Raw genomic sequence first — 17,152 nt, 5'->3', positions numbered from 1 at the left:
TAACAACTGATAAGAGCCTAAAATTGTAGTTTTAACCCCTTAATAATATTACATTTAAACCAATTATGTGTATAATAAATATGAGTTAGTATTATTTACTTGTGTTTATGTATTTCAGGCATTGGAGTCAAATATGTGAAGAAATATGTCACTTTTGTGAAATAAAGGAGCAAAGGTTGGTTGCTAAGAAGTTCTATGAGTAAAGGCCAAGATTCAAGGAGAAAAAGCCTTTTTAAAGCCCGGTCAAAGCTGAAAAGTCAAAGTTAACGCGGGCAGAAATAGAGTATAAACGTCAACAAAACTTCCGCAAACCGTATCTTTGGACTTAGACCTCGGAATTGGGCTTATTATATTGTAAAACGACCGGATCGGAAAGAGCTTTCTAATGGTCTAGACCTTGACCCAATCAGAGGAGCATAAGTAGAAAAAAGGGTATTGTAGTAATTTCCAATAGAGAAACCTTTTTTGGACTTAAGTAATTAGGTTTTGGGCTTGATTTAAAGGCCCAAAATATGACTCCAAAGCCTATACACGAAATTGTAAACCTAGCCCTCTCTTATATAAAGAGGACTAAGGCATAACTCTCTATATACTTAGTTAGAACCTAGACTTAGTTATTATTTTAGTTTAAACCTAAGTTTTAATTCATATAGTTCTCATTAGTTTTAAATTAGTTGTTTGTTCTTCATTATTTCACTAGATTAATAAGATCCAAGTTACTGTTTTTCATTATATCTTCTTCTTATTTATATAATAATGATAGTCTAATGACTTCTAGCTAAACCTCCATTAGAGGGGTTTGATAAAGCTTGATGAAGACTTGATGTGTTAATTAGGATTATTGCTTTTTAAGAGTTTCACTCTAGTAGATTAGTTGATTCGCCATGAGAATGGGTTGAACTTCCTCACATGCTAATTATTAGTTGGCAGAGATTGCCATGAGTAATTCGGGATCAAACATTTAATCTTATTTGGTTAGGATTACAATAATCTACACTAGCATATTAGGAATACATCAAGTGGAATCAAATTCCACTAATCCCTTCTCAATATTCACATTTTAGTATTCAATTATCACAGTATAAGTTAAAACATCTAAATTAGTTCAATTGTCATATTAGTATAATTTCAATTAATTACTTTCATTCGTTTTGTTATAATCGATTAAACTAGCTGAAATTTACGTTTAAAAAACTAGTAGTGGAATGAATTATCTACTCTACATATTTCACGATAACTGAGAGTAGATAACTTTGATCATAGCGTAAAATAAGCATTTAGTTTTACTTATTCATAGCATAATTAGTTAAGAGTAGGTAAAACTGTTGTTTTACATATTATCAAATGGCGCTGCTGCCATCTTAGTTATGTTTAAATTCATTTTCTTTAGTATTTTTGTCCCTACCAAAACCCCATTAAACCCACCCACCCTTGTTTGGCTCTAATTGTGTTTGTTTGGTTTAGGAATTATTTTTTTTGGAATTCTGCCTTGAACGTGCCCGCGCCTTTCTTAGCCTATTTCCAAGCGCACACACCCTCAAAACACTGGACATCAAGTCTAGCAAGAGCGCGCCAGCGCCTTTGTTAGCCTATTTCCAAGCGTGCACGCCCTAAAAACACTAGACATCGAGTCAATCAAGAGCGTGCCCGTGCCCTTCTACGCCTGTTTCCAAGCTCGCCCGGGCCCATTTCTGAGGTAGCCTAATTTTTCACAGGTTAGTTTCCAATTTTCTTCATATAAGTTATTCAGTGTTTCCACCTTCTTGAATACACTGAGATTGTGTATACAAGACACTATTCAAACGCGTAGCAAGGAGGCATTCAAGTACTTCTTCTTCCAGTCTTCGCCTCTTCGGTCAGAGGTGTTTTTAATTCTAGCATATCTGGGTTGTTTGACTGTTGTTAGTGGTCTGTTTCTTATTGGCCTTAGCCTTGCATGAGATTAATGTCCGGTACTAGTAAACCATCTTCTATTATTTATCGCAAACTTTAAAGTACACGCCTATCTAGAATACCACACACTACACTTGCAATAATGTCTGATGAATCAGAGACTCCTCTCTCTGACTTTTATAAGGCCTTTAATGATAGCCCTAAGTCTTGCATCGTTATTGCATACCTAGTGGGGGATTTTCGAATCCCCCCGAATATATTTAATTTGTTAGCAGTTTTTCATGGGTTAAACCATGAGAAGCCTTATCAGCATATGCGTATGATAGAACAAATTTTTACTACATTTCATCATCCTATCGTAGGTTCGGAACAAATTAAATTGAGGGTGTTTCCTTTCACCCTAGCCGATAAGACGACATCTTGGTTAACTGCCCAAGCCCCTAATTATGTAGACTCAAGGGCCAAACTTGTTCAATTATTCATGGAACAGTTTTACCCACCGCTGAAGACAGATGAAATGCTTTAGAAGATTCATTTCTTCCGCCAGAATCCTCATGAATCCTTTTCAGAGGCTTGGAATCGTTTCACTGATCTTATCATCGAGTGTCCACATCATAACCTTGCGAAAGACACGCTTGTTCGTGCCATTTTCAAAAGGCTTTTACATCACCATAAAGAGGTTCTTGACATAATGACTAGGGGTAGTTTTCTTAGTAAAGGTGCCTCAGAGGCTTACAGGTTTTTAGAAGATCAATCTAAGCGTCAAAATAACTGGGGGGGTTAATGACATCCCCCAGTCCAGTAATTCTTCTTCCACAGTTAAGGCTGCCAGTATGTTTGAGGTTAAATCTGATCCTGAGTTTAAAAGTTTAATCGAATCTCTCACTAAAAAGGTAGATGCCATTTCTGTCTAACAAAAGTCTACTCCTGTCATGAATGTCAACTTTATTCCATGTAATTTATGTTTGAGTCCTGAGCACCCTGACTCCTATTGTCCTCTAGTCTATGAACAACCATCCGCTCAACCAGACAATGTTTGTTCCATTAATAGCAAACCTAACGTACCTTGGAGATAGCATCCCAACTTCAGTTGGAGAAATAATCAACAAGTTACACCTCCAGGGTTTAATAATCAAAATGTTAGGCCAGCGACTAATTACAACCAAGCTAATTATAATAAGGACAAGGACAAGGTAATTATAATAATTATAATACTAATAGACGTATCGTTCTAGTTAATAATAACTATCGCAACCGACCAGTTAATAATCAACATGAGATAGTTCCAGTCACACCACCTGTGGCCACTACACCTTCACAACCGAATCGTTTTGAAGCCTACATGTAGGCTAACCAACAGATTTTACAATCCATTAATCATTCTAACCAACAGCGTTTACAATCCATTAATCATTCCATCTAATAGTTAGCCCAAGAGAAAGCCCAACCAAAAGGTGTGTTTTCAGATTAAGCCATACCTAATCCTAAAATGCCAAACACAGCCTTTGAAGTAACCAGTACTCCTAGTAATGGACATTTAAATGTAGGTGAGTTAAATGCCATCACCACTCTTCGTTCTGGCAGGGTGGTGGATAACGCCGTAACTATGCTTGTTGTTGTAGGAACCGTTATGGTTTCGCCGAATGATTTACTACGAACCGCGAAACACCCACGTGCAGTGGAATAAAGGGTGTCACGGTTTGGTTAGAAATTTACCTTTTAGATAAGCTTCTTGATATCTCTAAGAATCCAATAGCTGTGAAATTCGAAATCAACCTCTTGATCTTCTGTTGTATTCCTATACACAGAGTGGACGTTGTGTGGGCAACGATCTTCCAACCTTTTCTTTCTCTCTTGGCCTCTCTCACTCACAAAATTGGATCCAATTTCTGGATCTATTTTTCTTGAGCAAAACCTTGATTTTTCTTATGCAGAAGTCAGCCAGAGAAAGAGGTTTCCTTTATATAGGCTACAACAGGGACCATGAGGAGAAATTAGGGTTGGGCCTCCTGACGAGCTTAGGCTTCCCATGTTCGCCCAGAACACACGGCCCAAGTCCGTCAACAAATGGCTTATTCCAATAAAGGCCATTGTTGCACTACAGCCCTAATCCTAAATTACGTGTCAACGTTTATGGGCTCCATATTATATGCTCGTTGATCTCCCCGTGTTTAAGATATCGAATGCCCATTGATTAAGTCAAGTTACTGACAACTACATTAATCAACTTCTTATATCCTTGAGTAGTACCACTCAACCTCATTGTCATGTCGGAATAAATCCACCTGCAGGGTTTACATGACAATCCTTTTGAGCTCCTCAAGGGGACATCATCAGCCCGACTTCTTGCGGGACACAGATTCCTTCTATAATCAATATCACACCTTACATACAATGTCATTACCCAATCTATCGAGTTTGTTGATTCACAAATGAATCTCACTCATTGATGATTTAAAGCAATGTACAATGCACGTAAGTGCCTGTTATTATATCCGGATTAAGAGGACAAGCATCCATAATAACAGAGGTGTTTGTTCTCTTATATAGTCAGTATAAAGATAAACAACCTCACTTGATCTTGTTCAATACACACAAAGTGTACTAGTGTAATCCTATAGTCAAGATAGACTAATACCAGATTATACTACAACCATACCAATGGTTTGTCCAAATCTATTTAGGTTGTGAACGTTTACTTATACTTTATAAGGTACTGATGATATGATCTTCTGTGTGTACACACCATATCATCTACAACATAAAGTATTAGATACATGCATATAACTAATAAGATATATAATATGCATAACATTTACCCATATGATTCTCATTCAAAATATAAAGAATTAGAGTTAATACAAAAGTAATGCTTTTAGTATATAATCCTATCAGTTGTTACCCCACCTGTGGTCATTGTACCTGATACTTTACTAGATACCGATGTAGTAACTAACGATCCTACTCCTATAAAGGTACCAGGTTTAACCCAAATGGAAAATGGCCAAGGTTAAAACTCCTATTGATCCATATGCTAAATATAGAGAGAACCCACCGTTTCCCCAGAGACTAGCCATGTTGCACAAGGATACTAACTTTGATGAGATTAGGGAAGTTTTTAAAAATCTAACTATAAACCTACTTTTTCTTGATGCTATTAAAAAGTTGCCCCAACATGCTAAGTTTCTAAAAGAGTTGTGCACTGCTAGGCGGAAAACAAATATCCCAAAGGAGGCCTTTTTAATGGAACAGTTTCCAACTCTATCTGAACATAATGGAATCGTTAGGTACAAGGACCCTGGTTGTCCTACTGTACAATGCACCATAGGGGATACTCACATGACAACTGCTCTATTATACCTAGGGGCGAGTGTTAACTTACTTCTTTATTATCTGTATAAACAAATTGGTCTACAAGAGATGCAACCAACTAAAATGACGTTGCAATTAGCAGATCGTTCTATTAAATATCTTAAGGGTGTGGTTGAAAATGTGCTGGTTAAAGCTCAAAATTTTTACTATCTAGCAGACTTAGTTATCCTAGACACATAAGTCATTAACGACTCCGTTCCTATCATTTTAGGGCGTCTTTTCTTGGCAACTGCCAACGCGCTCATAAACTGCCATGATGGTTCAATGTCCATGTCTTTTGGCCATCTTTCTATTGAGGTAAATGTTTTCACAATGATGAAACAGTTACCAGATATGACTATTGATGGAGAAGTTAGCATGATCGAGAGTTTAGCTCAAGATTATTTCAAAAACATATTTCCTGATAATCAGATGCACAAATTCCTTTCCTTCAAAAGTTCCGACTTCGACGAAGACTCCCTGGAAGTAGGTGAAATCGAGGAAGACTTCCTTCACCTCTTTTGCAACTCTTCTTTTCCACCTCGCAAGTCCCCTCCTATTGATATCCATTCATCCCTCTATCCCAATGATTCTTCTAGCCCACCTATTGAAGAATGTCTTGCATATCTAAACGCTTATGATGATCTAGACCTGAGAGCACTAGCTGAGCACCATTCACCTACCTCACATCTTCCTGTCACTCACTCACCTTCCTTCAATGTTCCCCACCCTCAACCTTTCCAAAGGAACCTTGAGTTTTCACTTAACCCTCTTGTTTCTCCTGTGCTTCATGATATTCTACACTCTCCTAGTACGAAAATACTACCTAAAGAGCCACCTGATACTTTCTTTTTCAGTTGTCTGATTGAACCAACCCACGCCACCAATGAGTTTTGTGATAAACCCACATTCTCATTTCTTTCACTCCTTACTTTTAAAACTTATCCATTTCCACCATTTCTTCCACAACCATCCATTTTCTCACAATCATTCACTTGGCCACCCTTTCGTTGGAGGAAAAAGAAGACGTTGCATGTGATAACCCGTAAAAACTCACTTAGATTTCTCTAACTTTATTCTTACGGTATCAATTATTTATTTCCTACTCTTACATATATAATTAATTATGCAATATAAAGAGAGTACATATTCATTCCACTCATAAACTATCAAAACATAAATAGAATTCAACTAATCAAACAGAAGGAACAATGATGAGAGTAATTATAATAATATGAAAACATTAATTTTAAGAAGCTAAAACAGTGTTTATAATGATGAGAAGAATAATTAGAGAGGGGAAATTCCACCATGCAATTCGATTGGCTATTAGTTAGTCATCAAATCGAATATTGATCCCTAGTGAATACCAAGTCCTCTTGAATCAAGGTTCCACTAGCATAAGAGTTTTGCTCCACCATAAATCTCTTTGATGGTGGCTCTAAACTATAGTTCATCATTATGAGGTTTATCTCTAAACACTAATAATAATGAACTTGAAATTCTATTCTAAATAACAACTATTCTAACAAGCAATCATTCTCACATGGCTTCTTTAACCTCCTCTAATGGAGGTTTTATCCTTGCTTCATTGGATGAACAATATCAAAACAATAAGATGAAGACATTAAATTAAAGAGACAAAAATTGAATATTAAACTAAGGGTTTTTATTGAAGGATTTAATGGAGGTTACAAACTAAATTATTCTAATCTAAACTAAACTATAAAAGGAGAGAGAGAGAGAGAGAACCCTAAACTATATTAAACTAAAGTGGGAGTAGCCAATCTTTGTTTTATCCTAAACCCTCTTTATATAAGAGAGGGTTAGGTTACAATTTCGTGCATAGGCTTTTAGGTTAGGTTATGGACCCATAAATCATGTCCATAACCCAATTGGTTTAATCGAAGACTTTCAATTCTGGTCGTGTTACTGTAGCACACGATTTCACCAATTTATACTACTCTGATCGAGTCAAGGCCTAGACCATTGGAAAGAACTTTTTGAGCCAGTCATTTTGATATAAAATTGGCCTAATTCCGAGGCCTAGGTCCAAAGATATGACCTTTTGAAGTTCTGTTAACTTTCTTCAACTCTCTAATCCGGTTTAACTTTCACTTAACAGTGTTGACTTGGGATTTTTAAGGGCTTTTTCTCCATTAAACTTGGGCTTTCTTCATAGAACTTCTCTAGCAATCACTTTAGCTCCTTTTAGCGCCTAATTAGTAACGAATTGACATTTATTCAACTCCAAAGCCTGCAATACTCAAAAGCACGTAATTAGTGATAAACCTATATTATTAATAACATAATTGGCAAAATAGAAATACTATTAAAGGGTTTAAACTATAGTTTGGGCTCTTATCAAACCACCCCCAAACGGCATTTTGCTTGTCCTCAAGCAAATATGTGAAATTAAAATATTTTTAACTAGTCTCGTTTCGCTGAGTGCGACTGCATTGACCATATGCAATAAGGCCTTAAACCACTAAGAATTCCCTAGTTGACGAGTTATAGCCTCGTGAAAGTTTTCTAGATAAGATACTCACAAACTTCATTTATACTACAACAACTAAGAAATAAAAGTAATTGTTCCCTTATTTATGTCTCAATGATCTATACATCTCACTAGTATTTAAACAAGAATGATCATTCTAAAACTTAAACTAATACATGCATAATAATCAAATTATCTTAAGATAAACAACTATACAATGAACTATGATATGAAATGCAATGGTAGGTCCATTTCTGAAACTTTTGGGTAGCGTGCCTAAGTAGGTTCTCACAAGGAATGTGTCAAAACACATAACACTTTGATTTTCCTACTCAAGTTTGATAACTCCAGTGTGCAGTGGGCACACGTTTCCTCACAATCTTAATGACAATCTAAGGAAGCTGAGGTCGATCAAACACATCTACCACTTAATATCACACCAACCTATTCCTAATTGAGCTAGAGGTCTTTATTAGGTGATACGGGGCGTAGGTATTGGTTAAAGAATGAAGAAAATGGATATTCAAAAAGACAAGTCTGAGAAAATAGGGTCTTCATATTATGTAACTAGAGAAAACCTTGTTCTTTTGCTTCTACACTCTGTTTCCATCCTTAGCCTTTTTATTTTAGCTTTTTGACTCTTTTTATTCTATTTTTGGAGTTTTATTTTTTTATTTTTTATTTTTTTATTTTCTTTGGATGGAAACTTATTTTTTTTCTTTTTTTTTTGAAGCAACTAACTAATTTTTGTTTACACAGGTTTTTCTATTTTCTTTTCTTCACTCATCCTATTTCTCAGACTTATTTAGATAGGTAGGCTGATTTTATTTTTTATTTTGTTTTATTGAGTAAAGGATTTGTGGTTTGTGAAAAAGCTAATGAAAGGCTCAGTGGGGCAACTAGCAGATAATAAATTTCATATAGGTGTGAATTTCTAGCTATATCGATCCAAAAAGGACCTAAATTCTCGCCTAGGATATGGTGTGGTGTTCAAGCAAGTGGATGTGTGATTTCTCTACTCAGAATTTACTTCTCCCTTGTGTCATCACTCAGATATTTCACTCTTATGAGGCTTTTAGGCTAGATGCTCACAAGATATGTATTAAGTACTCTAACCTAAGTCTCAGAAAAATACTGCCAAGTATAATCAAAGATGCTCATGCAAGATGTTCATGAAAAGATGTAATAACTATTATCTATATATTAATCTATGTTTCAAAAATTAAATCCTAATTCAAGTACTACATGAGATTTCTAGACTAATATCATCATGGAGAAGGGAACAATACTATTATCACTAAGTGCCTAGTATAAACAATATTTATGATTTTTAATTTTTGAAATTTTATAAGATAAATAATACATAATATAAAACCTAATATGTGCTTAAACATTTACACCATGTTTCTATACCACCCCCAAACAATTTGGGAGAAGGGGGTTCATAAAACAATTCAATAGCACAATTAAAATATGTAACTAACTAATTTTTATGATTTTTAATATTTTATGAATAAAAGTGCGTAATTTACATCCTAAAAGTGTCTAATTTTTGCGAATGTTTCTATCCCACCCCCAAACAATCGAACGCTTTGTCCTCAAAGTGTAAAGAGATAAGGAAAGAATTTACCATAGAAACGTGGCAAAAATTGGTAGTACCTGTAATAGAAATATTGTAAAGAAGATATGATAACATGAAGCACAATTAACTATTACGTACTAACTAATACAAACTCTACTGGAGTAAACATGACAGGCAAAAATTGGTAGTACCTGTAATAGAAATATTGTAAAGAAGATATGATAACATGAAGCACAATTAACTATTACGTACTAACTAACACAAACTCTACTGGAGTAAACATGACAGGCAAAGGGTGGCAAAAAGATTTGAAATGAAATACCAAAATACGCCACCCCCAAACAAAATTTGAAACTCTTTTGAAGTTTGTAAAATTTTGTGGCCTATACTCCATTAAGGTGGTATTTTACAAGAAATTATATAGGTCTTTTAAAGTCAGATTCCCCTATACTTAATGTGGCGTCATTTTAAGTCAGATTCCCCTAGACTGTGCACACCCCCAAACAAGCGAGAATTGGGGTGACACAAAATGGATGATGCGTGGTCAACTATAAACTAATAGCCGAAAGAGTTGGGTGTCTAGCCATAAAACATGATACTAAATGCACCCCCAAACAGAATAAAATTGTATAATTGGAAGCAATTATGTAGAAAAATGAAAGAAAACTTATGCAACCCATCAAAGAACATATGCAAACCATCATGTTGTAGCTGTTTTAAAGAGTTAGAATGACCCAAAAGATGAATTAGTGATATTTTAAGTGAGAAAGGAATGAAATATGAATCTTGATGTCTTTCATGAGACTTAGATAAGGGAAAATAAGACAACCTAAGTTTTTCACTACACTCGGTCAAAGATTGGCTCTTAACTACAGGAATTGTGTACTCATGGGATTGTGTACTAGGCAAACACTCTTCACCGTGAGGGTTGAAAAAATTATAGAGGGCCTCTGAGGCAATAGGCTCAAGTGCAAATTCGATGTTCTTCTTAAATGGAGGGTGAATGGATGGCTTAGCTGTGCTAGATGGTTGGATTGTAGGAGGTGGTAACTCATTTGGATGGTGGTCAGTTGGTGGATCCTCACATACTCTTAAGAAATCATAGAATTCTTCATCTAGCTTAGCTGAATCTATAAAGTTGTGGTTCGTGGCTTTATCTGTAAGAATTTTATCTATGTTTTCCATTGTTATTTCCTTAGCTGCCAAACTAAATTTAGATTCACATTGCTCTAAAGATGTGACTTCCTTTAATTCCTGCACATTACCTTGTTCATGCCTTAGATTAGAATTATTGATTTCTATTTCCTCACTCTCGTCCTCTAAAACAATATAAGTTTCCTCAATAGCCTCATGGTCATCCGAAACAAGTCCTACAGAGTCGTCTTCAAGAAGTTTCTCATCCAGGTTGTGTGTGGAATTAATATAATGGTTAATGGGAGGGTCATGGGAAGGTAATGGTTCATCTTGTGTGTCGATCTTTGGCAAGGTTGAAAGTTCTGTGTTAGGTGAGGGGATCATGGAAATCATTTTGGCTAGATTATGAAGCATAGTTTGGGTTTCTACATTTTGTTCTCTAAACGTTTTTCCATTGTTGGCTATTTGTTGGGAAATTTGTTCTGGGAAGGGTGGCGAGCTAGATGGGTGGGTGATTTCTGGCATGGTGGAAAGGTCTGGCGTAGGTGAGGTTAGCATCAATCTTGTCTGTTCTAGGTTCTGAAGTATTATTTTGTTTTGGGCCATTATTTTATCAAATGTTGTTAACGGAGGGGAAGCTTGGTGGTGTGGTTCTGGTTGGTACGGTGTTTGATAGTCATAGTTATTGGCATTTGAGTAATTTTGGTTGATTTCGTACTGTGATGGGATAGGTTGAGGTTGAATAAATATGGGACATTAATGGGTGTTGTGGTCTGGATCTGAACAAATTGTGCACAGAAAAGTGTTTGGTTCATTGTACACACTCATCACGGAACTAGAAGTAGATGACACTGGTTGACTCCATGTATAGTTTGGATGACTAGAAAACTCTTGATTGTATGGATTAATATGAATGATTGAAAATTGCGGTTCATAATTATTATTATATCCTATAGTAGGCCCAAACCCTTGGTATGATGGGCACTGAGAAGCCCAATGGTAAGGACTACCACAGCATGAACATGGTGAAGGGTTTGCATAATAACCATATGATTGTTGGTCTACATATTGATACACCATATTGGTTTTACAAATATATTATAGGACAATTAATATACAAACAAAACTCTAACTATAAATTTCTAGATAGGCATGTACGTTGACGTTTACGATAAACAAGCCTTATTATACTAGAATTGAAACTCGTCTGACAGAAGAGGCGAGGAGTGGAAGAAGAAGTACTTGAATGCCTCCTTGCTACGCGTATGAATAGCGTCTTGTATACACAATCTCAGTGTATTGAAGAAGTTAGAAACACCGAATAACTTGAAGAAATGGAAGTTTGGACTGACCTGTGAAAATCGGGCTGCTCCAGAAGAGGGCGCGGGATCTTCGAAATTTGCTGTGAAGAAGCGCAGTCACGCTTCGTGCACGAGGCAATTTTCAGTGAGTTGAGCGCAGGGCGGTGGGCGGCTTAGAATTTGCTGTGAAGAAGAGCGACTCGCTTCGAGGTAGAACTTCGAAGTTTCTGATGTTTTGGCGCAGTTAGTGCTCAAACTTTGCCTTGTATGGGCGCGGGTCGCGCTCTCCAAAAAATTTGAAATTTTTACAGTAGTTTGCTAAGACGTCTATCAAGTAGCCTTTACCGCAGTATTTTTCTCTGTGATTCCGCAGACACAAGGGAGGGCGGGCGCGCTCTGAACAAGGCAAAATGGAAGGCGTGCGTCCCTGTGCTTAAAACAGTGAGCAGTAACAAAAATATGAGAAAAAAGAAAGAAAAATGAAAAGGGTGGGTAGGTAGAGAATGGGGGATTGCCCCTTGAATTCAAGCAATTGAATTCTTGTCTTGAACGAGATTAAGATGGCAGCGGCGCCATTTGATAACTCGTAAAAACTCAACTAGATTACTCTAACTTATTTCTTACAGTATCAATTATTTATTTCCTACTCTCACATATATATTCATGCAATTAATAGAGTACGGAATCGTTCCACTTTTAATCTAGCAAGACATAAATGAATTCAATTAATCAAACACAAGGAACAATGGTGAGAGTAATGAGATGTGAAATTTCTATTCTAAATAACAACTATTCTAACAAGCAATCATCCTCACATGGCTTCCTTAACCTCCTCTAATGGAGGTTTTAGCCTAATATCATTATACTATCATTCCTAACGCAAGAACAATAATAACAAGTCATAATTTAATAACTAATTTAAATTTTATAAATCTAATTTTAACAATAGTCTAATAATCAAAATGAAGACAACCTAATTTATGAATTTAAAACAACTAAAACTAAATAAGAATTTAATCAATAACTAAATTGAAATAAAAACTAATACTTTATTATAAAACTAATAGTGATTCTAAATAATAATCTACTTTGTTCTAACACTAATTAATTGAAGGTAAAAACTAGATCTAAAACTAGCTATTCTAACTAATTAATAGAGTTTAATCTAATTTTCTAATCTAGATCTAACTATCCTGAAGAGCTAAGTCTTCTCCATACAAATAGAAGAGACCAGATCCACATTTTCGTGCATGGGCTGAGGAGCCATGTTTTGGGCCGGAAAATCGAGCCCAAAACCCAATTTCTTCAGTCCACAGAGGCCTTTTCAGCTAGATTTGACTTTTATAGACTTTTCGCCCACTTCTGCTCCTCTGATTAGGTCAAGTCTTAGACCATTGGAAAGCTCTTTCTGAGTCGGTCGTATTGACATAATGTAGGCCCAATTCTGATGTCTAAGCCCAAAGATACGGCCTTCGGAAGTTCTACTGACTTTTGTGCGCTGTTTTTGCCCGCGTTGACTTTCACTTTTCAGCTTTGACCAGGCTTTAAAAAGGTTTTTCCTCCTTGAATCTTGACCTTTAATCACAGAATTTATTAGCAACCAACCCTTGCTCCTTTATCTCGCAAAATGGGCGCATTTCTACACATATTCGACTACAATACCTAAAATACATAAGAACTCGATAGTAGTACTAACTCTTACTTATTAATCACATAATTGGTCAAAAGCGATATTATTAAAGGGGTTAAAACTACAGTTTAGGGCTCTTATCATCATGCTAGGTTAGGTGCTAGATCCATCAATATTCACTCTCATTCCGCTAGGCCATATCATGGGATATCATGGTGTTTGATTGTGTTTGGATGTGTTTTCTATGATAATTATTTATGGCATGATCCTCAACTATTTTGGTTGTTGATATGGTAAGTGTAGGTTATTTATATATATATTAGATAATGTCTCGAGTATTTAACTATAAAAGACTCATTTTCTTTTTTGGTGTACTCCATTCCACTCTTATATTTTGGTAGTGCACCATTAAGATAACCAGGCCCTCTATTTAGAGTGTGTGGTTGTAAGTACCGGATCCTAAGTCCACGTTTATCATAATTCACGTTTTCCCCTCTTGCATGTTTTCTCCGTTTTTGACTCATGTTTCTCTATGGTGTGAATTATGTTTTTATTTCTTTATTATTTTCCTTTCTATTAAACCTTATTCATAAAAAATAAAAATTATTAAAACCATACAACTAGTAATCTAGGAAGTCTCGGGAATCTGACTTTAAACGACCCACGTGTTTAAACAAATTTTCTACACCATGTTTTCAAAAATTTGTTTGGGGGTGGGGTGTTTGGTTTTTCCTTTCTTGATATCTCAACTTCCTATTCTTGTTATTTATGTCGTTTAGTCGTATTTTGATTCGGGTTGACACTATCTATGAATTTAGATTTCTTTTGATCACATAACTTATGTCATTCACTCACTTCGAGGCATTTTCTATTTTTTTTTATATATCAGCCACGGTTAGATTTAAGTTTTTTTATAGATCATTGGATTGTACTTTCTTTGATGATCGTTTTCATAGCTCATTCACAAAAATCGGACCGTTAACGAATCAGGTATTTCAGTTTTAAGTTTACAAGGCATAAAGACAGGATAGGTATTATCTGTTTTGTTTTGGGCTTTGGCCCAATAACTAAAAACCCTACGCGGTCATGTGCCTCGCACGTGACCCCCTTTTAAACACCAAATCACGTTTTTCTTCTATCTTCTCTGCCTCCGCATCTCTGAACCTTTACTGACATTATTGAAAAATCTTGTGCGCGCATGCCCTCTGACAATGCGTAGTACAAGCGTGTTGAAAAACCGTAAAAAGATAGTCTTACTCACAAATAAAGCGATGAGACTCTAAACGCAAGTAAAACTATAAACTGAACTGTTACTTATCAAAGATATTTGTTTTCTACTCTCGAATCTATTGACGTAGATTTAGAATAGAAGATTCGTTCCACTCCTAGTCCTTTAACATTCAAGTTTTCTACAATTGTCGAGTCTATCCAAAGTCTAATGAGAGTAATGGTGGCATTTATACTACGATGTGAATTCAAATAACAAGCTACGAATAACGAAATGACAAATTGCTAAGAGTTGAATCTAGATAAAGAATTAGGGGAATTTGATTCCACCTTGAATCCAACTTAATAAACTAGCGTAGATTTGTTGTATACCAATTCTTACGTTCTCACGGTAAGAATTGGTTGTTCTAATCCCTAATTATACATGGCATTTCTACCAATTCATAACTAGTATGTGAGGTCGTCCACCCATTCTCATGGCGAATCAAGGACCTTCTAGAGTGGAATAGATTCTTACAACGATTCTATACTACACAATCAAGTTTTCATCGAGGCTTCATCAAACCCCTCTAATGGAGGTTTAGCCTTGATTCATCAAACTATCATTTCCCATTGAATTAAAACTAGACATAATATAAAGATTTGAACTTTACTAATTTTAACTAATAATATTTCAAATCTAATTAATACTAAGAATGGAATAACAACAAGAATTGAACTTAGATCTACAAATTTAAATGGCAAAATCGAAATGATCAAGAACTACTATTTTATTTATCTAATCAATGAAGAACAATCATTCCCAAATAACTAATCTAAAACAATGTATGAAACTAATTAATTTAACTAATTCAATTCAAAAACTAGATCTACAAGCTATTTTAATGGCTACTTTCTATTCTAAGCTATCTAACTATATCTTTCTTAAGAGCTAAGTCTTGTTTTATATAAAGAAGGAGACCAGATCCACAATTTCGTGCATGGGCTGAGGTCTCATGTTTTGGGCTGGAAAATCGAGCCCAAAGCCCAATTTCTTCAGTCCACTGAGCCCGTTTCAACTAGCTTTGACTTCAGCAGACTTTTTGTCCACTTTTGCTCTTCTAATTGGGTTAAGGCTTAGAACATTGGAAAGCTCTTTCCGAGCCGGTCGTTTTGACATAAGATAGGCCCAAATCCGAGGCTTGAGTCCAAAGATATGGTCTTCGGAAGTTCTGCTAACTTGTGCACTATTTCTGCCCGTGTTGACTTTTCAGCTTTTGACCGAGCTTCATAAAGGCTTTGTCTCCTTGAATCTTGGCCTTTATCACATAACTTCTTAGTAACCAACCCCTTTGCTCCTTTATAACGCCAAAGTGGCACATTTCTGCACATAATTGAGTTCCATGCCCGAAATACATAAAATCACGTAATTAGCATTAACTCTTATTTATTACTCGCATAATTGGTCTAAAAGTAGTATTATTAAGGGGTTAAAACTACAGTTTTGGGCTCTTATCAAACTACCCCCAAACAACATTTTGCTTGTCCTCAAGCAAATATGATAAATTAGCATAAGTAACCAAAAATGGAGTTCTAACTAATCTCGTTTCGCCGAGTGCGATTGCATTGACCATATGCAACAAGGCCTTAAACCACTAGGAATTCCCTAGTGGACGAGTTATAGCCTCGTGAGAGTTTTCCAGTGAAGGTACTCACAAACTTCATCTATACTACAACGACTCAGAAATTAAACTATTGTTTCCTTATCTATGTCTCAATTATCTTTATATCTCACTAGCAATGAATACAGAATAATCAAGTCGAAACCTAAGCTAATATATGCATAATAATCTATCATCTACAAATAAATATATTTACAATGAGTAATACTATGAGATGAACTAGCAGGTCCGTTTCTGAAAACTCGGAATAACGTCCTTAAGTAGGTCCTCACCTAAATGTCAAGACAAAAACCACTTTGATTTTTCCGCTCAAGTTTCGCTACTCCAGTGTGCAGTGGGCACACTTTACCTTACAAACTCAATGACAAACAAGGAAGCCGGAATCGATCAAACACATCTGCAACTTACTATCACACTAACCTATTCCTAATTGAACTAGAGGTCTTTATTAGGTGTTGCGGGGATTAGGAGATGGTTTAAGAATGAAGAAAATGGATATTTAAAGAGAACAAATCTGAAATAATAGAGTCTTCATATTGTGTAACTAGAGAAAACCTTATTCTTTACTTTTGCTTCTACACTTTGTTTCCATCCTTAGCCAAATTTTTCATTTTCTTTTTCTTTGGCTTTTGACTCCTTGATTCTATTTTTGGAGTTCTAACTCTTTATTTCCTTTTATTTTATTTTTTTTATTTTATTTTTATTTTATTTGGATGGAAACTTACTTTTCTCTTCGAAAGCGACTAACGAATTCTTGATTTCAAAGGTTATTCTCTTTTCTATTCTTCATCTCTATTCTCAAACTTATTCAAAGAATTGGGTAGGTTGATTTTTTATTTTGTTTTGTTTTGTAACAGGGTAAAGGATTTGTGGTTT

At 35.6% G+C, this 17,152-nt stretch overlaps 1 non-coding gene across 1 annotated transcript; it reads right to left on the bottom strand.

Annotated features, from left to right (window-relative positions):
• Nucleotides 1-2,410: 2,410 nt before the first annotated feature.
• LOC147515999 (small nucleolar RNA R71) lies at nucleotides 2,411-2,514 on the bottom strand. Its single transcript, XR_015214586.1, has one exon. It is a non-coding gene; the product is annotated as a small nucleolar RNA R71 (small nucleolar RNA).
• Nucleotides 2,515-17,152: the final 14,638 nt, after the last annotated feature.

This window comes from Coptis chinensis, chromosome 2 (genome assembly GCF_015680905.1).
Source record: "Coptis chinensis isolate HL-2020 chromosome 2, ASM1568090v1, whole genome shotgun sequence".
Classification (NCBI taxonomy): domain Eukaryota; kingdom Viridiplantae; phylum Streptophyta; class Magnoliopsida; order Ranunculales; family Ranunculaceae; genus Coptis; species Coptis chinensis.
The sequence above is the reverse complement of the archived record's forward strand: the minus strand, read 5'-3'. Positions and strand labels throughout refer to the sequence as shown.